We start from the raw sequence: 13,169 nt of genomic DNA, 5'->3' as shown, positions 1-13,169 counted from the left end.
AACTGTAAATAGATAATATTAGAGTTAAGATAGATGTGTATATATATATCTATATATATCTATATCTATATATATATATATATAGATAAGATAGATTGTAATTAGATACGCCTAAAGGTAAGTTAAGATAGGTAGATAGATATGTAGATAAGATAGATTGTAAATAGATAATATTAGAGTTAAGATAAAATCATTATCATGCCCTAATGTTGCACCTTTGTCTTTTCTAAGTATCAATGTCTGCCAGGAACATATTATCACACTTCTCTCTTTTTCCAGGTGGGCATTCTCCATGACGCAACATGTGAGGGGAACATCAAGCAAGCTACATCCCTGCCTATTGCGAGGCCACCTTGACTCCAGACTTGTCACGGCAACGACCAAAGGGGAACTACAGCCAAAGAAAACCCAGGACAGGTAATTAATGATTATTAATTACTGATAATATTTCACTGGTATACATGGATGCTTCAGAAATAGGGCAATAGGGAAGGGGCAAAGACAGATAGGCTGTGCCTAAGGTATTAGTAGTGGCATCCCAGTCCACCACAGCACCAGTCACCTGCTCACCCCTGCAACACAGAGCATGATAATAATAGATATAGATAGATAGATAGATAGATAGATAGATAGATAGATAGATAGATAGATTAGATAAGATAACTGTAAATAGATAATATTAGAGTTAAGATAGATGTGTATATATATATATATATCAATATATATATATCTATATCTATAGATAAGATAGATTGTAATTAGATACGCCTAAAGGTAAGTTAAGATAGGTAGATAGATATATAGATAAGATAGATTGTAAGTAGATAATATTAGAGTTAAGATCAAATCATTATCATGCCCTAATGTTGCACCTTTGTCTTTTCTAAGTATCAATGTCTGCCAGGAACATATTATCACGCTTCTCTCTTTTTCCAGGTGGGCATTCTCCATGACGCAACATGTGAGGGGAACATCAAGCAAGCTACATCCCTGCCTATTGCGAGGCCACCTTGACTCCAGACTTGTCACGGCAACGACCAAAGGTGAACTACAGCCAAAGAAAACCCAGGACAGGTAATTAATGATTATTAATTACTGATAATATTTCACTGGTATACATCGATGCTTCAGAAATAGGGAAGGGGCAAAGACAGATAGGCTGTGCCTAAGGTATTAGTAGTGGCATCCCAGTCCACCACAGCACCAGTCACCTGCTCACCCCTGCAACACAGAGCATGATAATAATAGATATAGATAGATAGATAGATAGATAGATAGATTAGATAAGATAAGATAACTGTAAATAGATAATATTAGAGTTAAGATAGATGTGTATATATATATATATATCAATATATATATATCTATATCTATAGATAAGATAGATTGTAATTAGATACGCCTAAAGGTAAGTTAAGATAGGTAGATAGATATATAGATAAGATAGATTGTAAGTAGATAATATTAGAGTTAAGATCAAATCATTATCATGCCCTAATGTTGCACCTTTGTCTTTTCTAAGTATCAATGTCTGCCAGGAACATATTATCACGCTTCTCTCTTTTTCCAGGTGGGCATTCTCCATGACGCAACATGTGAGGGGAACATCAAGCAAGCTACATCCCTGCCTATTGCGAGGCCACCTTGACTCCAGACTTGTCACGGCAACGACCAAAGGTGAACTACAGCCAAAGAAAACCCAGGACAGGTAATTAATGATTATTAATTACTGATAATATTTCACTGGTATACATCGATGCTTCAGAAATAGGGAAGGGGCAAAGACAGATAGGCTGTGCCTAAGGTATTAGTAGTGGCATCCCAGTCCACCACAGCACCAGTCACCTGCTCACCCCTGCAACACAGAGCATGATAATAATAGATAGATTAGATAAGATAAGATAACTGTAAATAGATAATATTAGAGTTAAGATAGATGTGTATATATATATATATATCAATATATATATATCTATATCTATAGATAAGATAGATTGTAATTAGATAATATTAGAGTTAAGATAAAATCATTATCATGCCCTAATGTTGCACCTTTGTCTTTTCTAAGTATCAATGTCTGCCAGGAACATATTATCACGCTTCTCTCTTTTTCCAGGTGGGCATTCTCCATGACGCAACATGTGAGGGGAACATCAAGCAAGCTACATCCCTGCCTATTGCGAGGCCACCTTGACTCCAGACTTGTCACGGCAACGACCAAAGGTGAACTACAGCCAAAGAAAACCCAGGACAGGTAATTAATGATTATTAATTACTGATAATATTTCACTGGTATACATCGATGCTTCAGAAATAGGGAAGGGGCAAAGACAGATAGGCTGTGCCTAAGGTATTAGTAGTGGCATCCCAGTCCACCACAGCACCAGTCACCTGCTCACCCCTGCAACACAGAGCATGATAATAATAGATATAGATAGATAGATAGATAGATAGATAGATAGATAGATAGATAGATTAGATAAGATAAGATAACTGTAAATAGATAATATTAGAGTTAAGATAGATGTGTATATATATATCTATATATATCTATATCTATATATATAGATAAGATAGATTGTAATTAGATACGCCTAAAGGTAAGTTAAGATAGGTAGATAGATATGTAGATAAGATAGATTGTAAATAGATAATATTAGAGTTAAGATAAAATCATTATCATGCCCTTATGTTGCACCTTTGTCTTTTCTAAGTATCAATGTCTGCCAGGAACATATTATCACGCTTCTCTCTTTTTCCAGGTGGGCATTCTCCATGACGCAACATGTGAGGGGAACATCAAGCAAGCTACATCCCTGCCTATTGCGAGGCCACCTTGACTCCAGACTTGTCACGGCAACGACCAAAGGTGAACTACAGCCAAAGAAAACCCAGGACAGGTAATTAATGATTATTAATTACTGATAATATTTCACTGGTATACATCGATGCTTCAGAAATAGGGAAGGGGCAAAGACAGATAGGCTGTGCCTAAGGTATTAGTAGTGGCATCCCAGTCCACCACAGCACCAGTCACCTGCTCACCCCTGCAACACAGAGCATGATAATAATAGATAGATAGATAGATAGATAGATAGATAGATAGATTAGATAAGATAAGATAACTGTAAATAGATAATATTAGAGTTAAGATAGATGTGTATATATATATCTATATATATCTATATCTATATATATAGATAAGATAGATTGTAATTAGATACGCCTAAAGGTAAGTTAAGATAGGTAGATAGATATGTAGATAAGATAGATTGTAAATAGATAATATTAGAGTTAAGATAAAATCATTATCATGCCCTTATGTTGCACCTTTGTCTTTTCTAAGTATCAATGTCTGCCAGGAACATATTATCACGCTTCTCTCTTTTTCCAGGTGGGCATTCTCCATGACGCAACATGTGAGGGGAACATCAAGCAAGCTACATCCCTGCCTATTGCGAGGCCACCTTGACTCCAGACTTGTCACGGCAACGACCAAAGGTGAACTACAGCCAAAGAAAACCCAGGACAGGTAATTAATGATTATTAATTACTGATAATATTTCACTGGTATACATCGATGCTTCAGAAATAGGGAAGGGGCAAAGACAGATAGGCTGTGCCTAAGGTATTAGTAGTGGCATCCCAGTCCACCACAGCACCAGTCACCTGCTCACCCCTGCAACACAGAGCATGATAATAATAGATATAGATAGATAGATAGATTAGATAAGATAAGATAACTGTAAATAGATAATATTAGAGTTAAGATAGATGTGTATATATATATCTATATATATCTATATCTATATATATAGATAAGATAGATTGTAATTAGATACGCCTAAAGGTAAGTTAAGATAGGTAGATAGATATGTAGATAAGATAGATTGTAAATAGATAATATTAGAGTTAAGATAAAATCATTATCATGCCCTTATGTTGCACCTTTGTCTTTTCTAAGTATCAATGTCTGCCAGGAACATATTATCACGCTTCTCTCTTTTTCCAGGTGGGCATTCTCCATGACGCAACATGTGAGGGGAACATCAAGCAAGCTACATCCCTGCCTATTGCGAGGCCACCTTGACTCCAGACTTGTCACGGCAACGACCAAAGGTGAACTACAGCCAAAGAAAACCCAGGACAGGTAATTAATGATTATTAATTACTGATAATATTTCACTGGTATACATCGATGCTTCAGAAATAGGGCAATAGGGAAGGGGCAAAGACAGATAGGCTGTGCCTAAGGTATTAGTAGTGGCATCCCAGTCCGCCACAGCACCAGTCACCTGCTCACCCCTGCAACACAGAGCATGATAATAATAGATATAGATAGATAGATAGATAGATAGATAGATAGATTAGATAAGATAAGATAACTGTAAATAGATAATATTAGAGTTAAGATGTATGTATATATATATATATATAGATAGATAGATAAGATAGATTGTAATTAGATACGCCTAAAGGTAAGTTAAGATAGGTAGATAGATATATAGATAAGATAGATTGTAAATAGATAATATTAGAGTTAAGATAAAATCATTATCATGCCCTAATGTTGCACCTTTGTCTTTTCTAAGTATCAATGTCTGCCAGGAACATATTATCACGCTTCTCTCTTTTTCCAGGTGGGCATTCTCCATGACGCAACATGTGAGGGGAACATCAAGCAAGCTACATCCCTGCCTATTGCGAGGCCACCTTGACTCCAGACTTGTCACGGCAACGACCAAAGGTGAACTACAGCCAAAGAAAACCCAGGACAGGTAATTAATGATTATTAATTACTGATAATATTTCACTGGTATACATCGATGCTTCAGAAATAGGGAAGGGGCAAAGACAGATAGGCTGTGCCTAAGGTATTAGTAGTGGCATCCCAGTCCACCACAGCACCAGTCACCTGCTCACCCCTGCAACACAGAGCATGATAATAATAGATATAGATAGATAGATAGATAGATAGATAGATAGATAGATAGATAGATAGATAGATAGATTAGATAAGATAAGATAACTGTAAATAGATAATATTAGAGTTAAGATAGATGTGTATATATATATCTATATATATCTATATCTATATATATAGATAAGATAGATTGTAATTAGATACGCCTAAAGGTAAGTTAAGATAGGTAGATAGATATGTAGATAAGATAGATTGTAAATAGATAATATTAGAGTTAAGATAAAATCATTATCATGCCCTTATGTTGCACCTTTGTCTTTTCTAAGTATCAATGTCTGCCAGGAACATATTATCACGCTTCTCTCTTTTTCCAGGTGGGCATTCTCCATGACGCAACATGTGAGGGGAACATCAAGCAAGCTACATCCCTGCCTATTGCGAGGCCACCTTGACTCCAGACTTGTCACGGCAACGACCAAAGGTGAACTACAGCCAAAGAAAACCCAGGACAGGTAATTAATGATTATTAATTACTGATAATATTTCACTGGTATACATCGATGCTTCAGAAATAGGGAAGGGGCAAAGACAGATAGGCTGTGCCTAAGGTATTAGTAGTGGCATCCCAGTCCACCACAGCACCAGTCACCTGCTCACCCCTGCAACACAGAGCATGATAATAATAGATATAGATAGATAGATAGATAGATAGATAGATAGATTAGATAAGATAAGATAACTGTAAATAGATAATATTAGAGTTAAGATAGATGTGTATATATATATCTATATATATCTATATCTATATATATAGATAAGATAGATTGTAATTAGATACGCCTAAAGGTAAGTTAAGATAGGTAGATAGATATGTAGATAAGATAGATTGTAAATAGATAATATTAGAGTTAAGATAAAATCATTATCATGCCCTTATGTTGCACCTTTGTCTTTTCTAAGTATCAATGTCTGCCAGGAACATATTATCACGCTTCTCTCTTTTTCCAGGTGGGCATTCTCCATGACGCAACATGTGAGGGGAACATCAAGCAAGCTACATCCCTGCCTATTGCGAGGCCACCTTGACTCCAGACTTGTCACGGCAACGACCAAAGGTGAACTACAGCCAAAGAAAACCCAGGACAGGTAATTAATGATTATTAATTACTGATAATATTTCACTGGTATACATCGATGCTTCAGAAATAGGGAAGGGGCAAAGACAGATAGGCTGTGCCTAAGGTATTAGTAGTGGCATCCCAGTCCACCACAGCACCAGTCACCTGCTCACCCCTGCAACACAGAGCATGATAATAATAGATAGATAGATAGATAGATAGATAGATAGATTAGATAAGATAAGATAACTGTAAATAGATAATATTAGAGTTAAGATAGATGTGTATATATATATCTATATATATCTATATCTATATATATAGATAAGATAGATTGTAATTAGATACGCCTAAAGGTAAGTTAAGATAGGTAGATAGATATGTAGATAAGATAGATTGTAAATAGATAATATTAGAGTTAAGATAAAATCATTATCATGCCCTTATGTTGCACCTTTGTCTTTTCTAAGTATCAATGTCTGCCAGGAACATATTATCACGCTTCTCTCTTTTTCCAGGTGGGCATTCTCCATGACGCAACATGTGAGGGGAACATCAAGCAAGCTACATCCCTGCCTATTGCGAGGCCACCTTGACTCCAGACTTGTCACGGCAACGACCAAAGGTGAACTACAGCCAAAGAAAACCCAGGACAGGTAATTAATGATTATTAATTACTGATAATATTTCACTGGTATACATCGATGCTTCAGAAATAGGGAAGGGGCAAAGACAGATAGGCTGTGCCTAAGGTATTAGTAGTGGCATCCCAGTCCACCACAGCACCAGTCACCTGCTCACCCCTGCAACACAGAGCATGATAATAATAGATAGATAGATAGATAGATAGATAGATAGATTAGATAAGATAAGATAACTGTAAATAGATAATATTAGAGTTAAGATAGATGTGTATATATATATCTATATATATCTATATCTATATATATAGATAAGATAGATTGTAATTAGATACGCCTAAAGGTAAGTTAAGATAGGTAGATAGATATGTAGATAAGATAGATTGTAAATAGATAATATTAGAGTTAAGATAAAATCATTATCATGCCCTTATGTTGCACCTTTGTCTTTTCTAAGTATCAATGTCTGCCAGGAACATATTATCACGCTTCTCTCTTTTTCCAGGTGGGCATTCTCCATGACGCAACATGTGAGGGGAACATCAAGCAAGCTACATCCCTGCCTATTGCGAGGCCACCTTGACTCCAGACTTGTCACGGCAACGACCAAAGGTGAACTACAGCCAAAGAAAACCCAGGACAGGTAATTAATGATTATTAATTACTGATAATATTTCACTGGTATACATCGATGCTTCAGAAATAGGGAAGGGGCAAAGACAGATAGGCTGTGCCTAAGGTATTAGTAGTGGCATCCCAGTCCACCACAGCACCAGTCACCTGCTCACCCCTGCAACACAGAGCATGATAATAATAGATATAGATAGATAGATAGATTAGATAAGATAAGATAACTGTAAATAGATAATATTAGAGTTAAGATAGATGTGTATATATATATCTATATATATCTATATCTATATATATAGATAAGATAGATTGTAATTAGATACGCCTAAAGGTAAGTTAAGATAGGTAGATAGATATGTAGATAAGATAGATTGTAAATAGATAATATTAGAGTTAAGATAAAATCATTATCATGCCCTTATGTTGCACCTTTGTCTTTTCTAAGTATCAATGTCTGCCAGGAACATATTATCACGCTTCTCTCTTTTTCCAGGTGGGCATTCTCCATGACGCAACATGTGAGGGGAACATCAAGCAAGCTACATCCCTGCCTATTGCGAGGCCACCTTGACTCCAGACTTGTCACGGCAACGACCAAAGGTGAACTACAGCCAAAGAAAACCCAGGACAGGTAATTAATGATTATTAATTACTGATAATATTTCACTGGTATACATCGATGCTTCAGAAATAGGGCAATAGGGAAGGGGCAAAGACAGATAGGCTGTGCCTAAGGTATTAGTAGTGGCATCCCAGTCCGCCACAGCACCAGTCACCTGCTCACCCCTGCAACACAGAGCATGATAATAATAGATATAGATAGATAGATAGATAGATAGATAGATAGATAGATAGATTAGATAAGATAAGATAACTGTAAATAGATAATATTAGAGTTAAGATGTATGTATATATATATATATATAGATAGATAGATAAGATAGATTGTAATTAGATACGCCTAAAGGTAAGTTAAGATAGGTAGATAGATATATAGATAAGATAGATTGTAAATAGATAATATTAGAGTTAAGATAAAATCATTATCATGCCCTAATGTTGCACCTTTGTCTTTTCTAAGTATCAATGTCTGCCAGGAACATATTATCACGCTTCTCTCTTTTTCCAGGTGGGCATTCTCCATGACGCAACATGTGAGGGGAACATCAAGCAAGCTACATCCCTGCCTATTGCGAGGCCACCTTGACTCCAGACTTGTCACGGCAACGACCAAAGGTGAACTACAGCCAAAGAAAACCCAGGACAGGTAATTAATGATTATTAATTACTGATAATATTTCACTGGTATACATCGATGCTTCAGAAATAGGGAAGGGGCAAAGACAGATAGGCTGTGCCTAAGGTATTAGTAGTGGCATCCCAGTCCACCACAGCACCAGTCACCTGCTCACCCCTGCAACACAGAGCATGATAATAATAGATATAGATAGATAGATAGATAGATAGATAGATAGATAGATAGATAGATAGATAGATTAGATAAGATAAGATAACTGTAAATAGATAATATTAGAGTTAAGATAGATGTGTATATATATATCTATATATATCTATATCTATATATATAGATAAGATAGATTGTAATTAGATACGCCTAAAGGTAAGTTAAGATAGGTAGATAGATATGTAGATAAGATAGATTGTAAATAGATAATATTAGAGTTAAGATAAAATCATTATCATGCCCTTATGTTGCACCTTTGTCTTTTCTAAGTATCAATGTCTGCCAGGAACATATTATCACGCTTCTCTCTTTTTCCAGGTGGGCATTCTCCATGACGCAACATGTGAGGGGAACATCAAGCAAGCTACATCCCTGCCTATTGCGAGGCCACCTTGACTCCAGACTTGTCACGGCAACGACCAAAGGTGAACTACAGCCAAAGAAAACCCAGGACAGGTAATTAATGATTATTAATTACTGATAATATTTCACTGGTATACATCGATGCTTCAGAAATAGGGAAGGGGCAAAGACAGATAGGCTGTGCCTAAGGTATTAGTAGTGGCATCCCAGTCCACCACAGCACCAGTCACCTGCTCACCCCTGCAACACAGAGCATGATAATAATAGATATAGATAGATAGATAGATAGATAGATAGATAGATAGATTAGATAAGATAAGATAACTGTAAATAGATAATATTAGAGTTAAGATAGATGTGTATATATATATCTATATATATCTATATCTATATATATAGATAAGATAGATTGTAATTAGATACGCCTAAAGGTAAGTTAAGATAGGTAGATAGATATGTAGATAAGATAGATTGTAAATAGATAATATTAGAGTTAAGATAAAATCATTATCATGCCCTTATGTTGCACCTTTGTCTTTTCTAAGTATCAATGTCTGCCAGGAACATATTATCACGCTTCTCTCTTTTTCCAGGTGGGCATTCTCCATGACGCAACATGTGAGGGGAACATCAAGCAAGCTACATCCCTGCCTATTGCGAGGCCACCTTGACTCCAGACTTGTCACGGCAACGACCAAAGGTGAACTACAGCCAAAGAAAACCCAGGACAGGTAATTAATGATTATTAATTACTGATAATATTTCACTGGTATACATCGATGCTTCAGAAATAGGGAAGGGGCAAAGACAGATAGGCTGTGCCTAAGGTATTAGTAGTGGCATCCCAGTCCACCACAGCACCAGTCACCTGCTCACCCCTGCAACACAGAGCATGATAATAATAGATAGATAGATAGATAGATAGATAGATAGATAGATAGATTAGATAAGATAAGATAACTGTAAATAGATAATATTAGAGTTAAGATAGATGTGTATATATATATCTATATATATCTATATCTATATATATAGATAAGATAGATTGTAATTAGATACGCCTAAAGGTAAGTTAAGATAGGTAGATAGATATGTAGATAAGATAGATTGTAAATAGATAATATTAGAGTTAAGATAAAATCATTATCATGCCCTTATGTTGCACCTTTGTCTTTTCTAAGTATCAATGTCTGCCAGGAACATATTATCACGCTTCTCTCTTTTTCCAGGTGGGCATTCTCCATGACGCAACATGTGAGGGGAACATCAAGCAAGCTACATCCCTGCCTATTGCGAGGCCACCTTGACTCCAGACTTGTCACGGCAACGACCAAAGGTGAACTACAGCCAAAGAAAACCCAGGACAGGTAATTAATGATTATTAATTACTGATAATATTTCACTGGTATACATCGATGCTTCAGAAATAGGGAAGGGGCAAAGACAGATAGGCTGTGCCTAAGGTATTAGTAGTGGCATCCCAGTCCACCACAGCACCAGTCACCTGCTCACCCCTGCAACACAGAGCATGATAATAATAGATATAGATAGATAGATAGATTAGATAAGATAAGATAACTGTAAATAGATAATATTAGAGTTAAGATAGATGTGTATATATATATCTATATATATCTATATCTATATATATAGATAAGATAGATTGTAATTAGATACGCCTAAAGGTAAGTTAAGATAGGTAGATAGATATGTAGATAAGATAGATTGTAAATAGATAATATTAGAGTTAAGATAAAATCATTATCATGCCCTTATGTTGCACCTTTGTCTTTTCTAAGTATCAATGTCTGCCAGGAACATATTATCACGCTTCTCTCTTTTTCCAGGTGGGCATTCTCCATGACGCAACATGTGAGGGGAACATCAAGCAAGCTACATCCCTGCCTATTGCGAGGCCACCTTGACTCCAGACTTGTCACGGCAACGACCAAAGGGGAAATACAGCCAAAGAAAACCCAGGACAGGTAATTAATGATTATTAATTACTGATAATATTTCACTGGTATACATCGATGCTTCAGAAATAGGGCAATAGGGAAGGGGCAAAGACAGATAGGCTGTGCCTAAGGTATTAGTAGTGGCATCCCAGTCCGCCACAGCACCAGTCACCTGCTCACCCCTGCAACACAGAGCATGATAATAATAGATATAGATAGATAGATAGATAGATAGATAGATAGATAGATAGATAGATAGATTAGATAAGATAAGATAACTGTAAATAGATAATATTAGAGTTAAGATGTATGTATATATATATATATATAGATAGATAGATAAGATAGATTGTAATTAGATACGCCTAAAGGTAAGTTAAGATAGGTAGATAGATATATAGATAAGATAGATTGTAAATAGATAATATTAGAGTTAAGATAAAATCATTATCATGCCCTAATGTTGCACCTTTGTCTTTTCTAAGTATCAATGTCTGCCAGGAACATATTATCACGCTTCTCTCTTTTTCCAGGTGGGCATTCTCCATGACGCAACATGTGAGGGGAACATCAAGCAAGCTACATCCCTGCCTATTGCGAGGCCACCTTGACTCCAGACTTGTCACGGCAACGACCAAAGGTGAACTACAGCCAAAGAAAACCCAGGACAGGTAATTAATGATTATTAATTACTGATAATATTTCACTGGTATACATCGATGCTTCAGAAATAGGGAAGGGGCAAAGACAGATAGGCTGTGCCTAAGGTATTAGTAGTGGCATCCCAGTCCACCACAGCACCAGTCACCTGCTCACCCCTGCAACACAGAGCATGATAATAATAGATATAGATAGATAGATAGATAGATAGATAGATAGATTAGATAAGATAAGATAACTGTAAATAGATAATATTAGAGTTAAGATAGATGTGTATATATATATCTATATATATCTATATCTATATATATAGATAAGATAGATTGTAATTAGATACGCCTAAAGGTAAGTTAAGATAGGTAGATAGATATGTAGATAAGATAGATTGTAAATAGATAATATTAGAGTTAAGATAAAATCATTATCATGCCCTTATGTTGCACCTTTGTCTTTTCTAAGTATCAATGTCTGCCAGGAACATATTATCACGCTTCTCTCTTTTTCCAGGTGGGCATTCTCCATGACGCAACATGTGAGGGGAACATCAAGCAAGCTACATCCCTGCCTATTGCGAGGCCACCTTGACTCCAGACTTGTCACGGCAACGACCAAAGGTGAACTACAGCCAAAGAAAACCCAGGACAGGTAATTAATGATTATTAATTACTGATAATATTTCACTGGTATACATCGATGCTTCAGAAATAGGGAAGGGGCAAAGACAGATAGGCTGTGCCTAAGGTATTAGTAGTGGCATCCCAGTCCACCACAGCACCAGTCACCTGCTCACCCCTGCAACACAGAGCATGATAATAATAGATAGATAGATAGATAGATAGATAGATAGATAGATTAGATAAGATAAGATAACTGTAAATAGATAATATTAGAGTTAAGATAGATGTGTATATATATATCTATATATATCTATATCTATATATATAGATAAGATAGATTGTAATTAGATACGCCTAAAGGTAAGTTAAGATAGGTAGATAGATATGTAGATAAGATAGATTGTAAATAGATAATATTAGAGTTAAGATAAAATCATTATCATGCCCTTATGTTGCACCTTTGTCTTTTCTAAGTATCAATGTCTGCCAGGAACATATTATCACGCTTCTCTCTTTTTCCAGGTGGGCATTCTCCATGACGCAACATGTGAGGGGAACATCAAGCAAGCTACATCCCTGCCTATTGCGAGGCCACCTTGACTCCAGACTTGTCACGGCAACGACCAAAGGTGAACTACAGCCAAAGAAAACCCAGGACAGGTAATTAATGATTATTAATTACTGATAATATTTCACTGGTATACATCGATGCTTCAGAAATAGGGAAGGGGCAAAGACAGATAGGCTGTGCCTAAGGTATTAGTAGTGGCATCCCAGTCCACCACAGCACCAG

This window comes from Pseudophryne corroboree, chromosome 8, assembly GCF_028390025.1.
Source record: "Pseudophryne corroboree isolate aPseCor3 chromosome 8, aPseCor3.hap2, whole genome shotgun sequence".
Classification (NCBI taxonomy): domain Eukaryota; kingdom Metazoa; phylum Chordata; class Amphibia; order Anura; family Myobatrachidae; genus Pseudophryne; species Pseudophryne corroboree.
Note: the sequence above shows the minus strand (reverse complement) of the source record.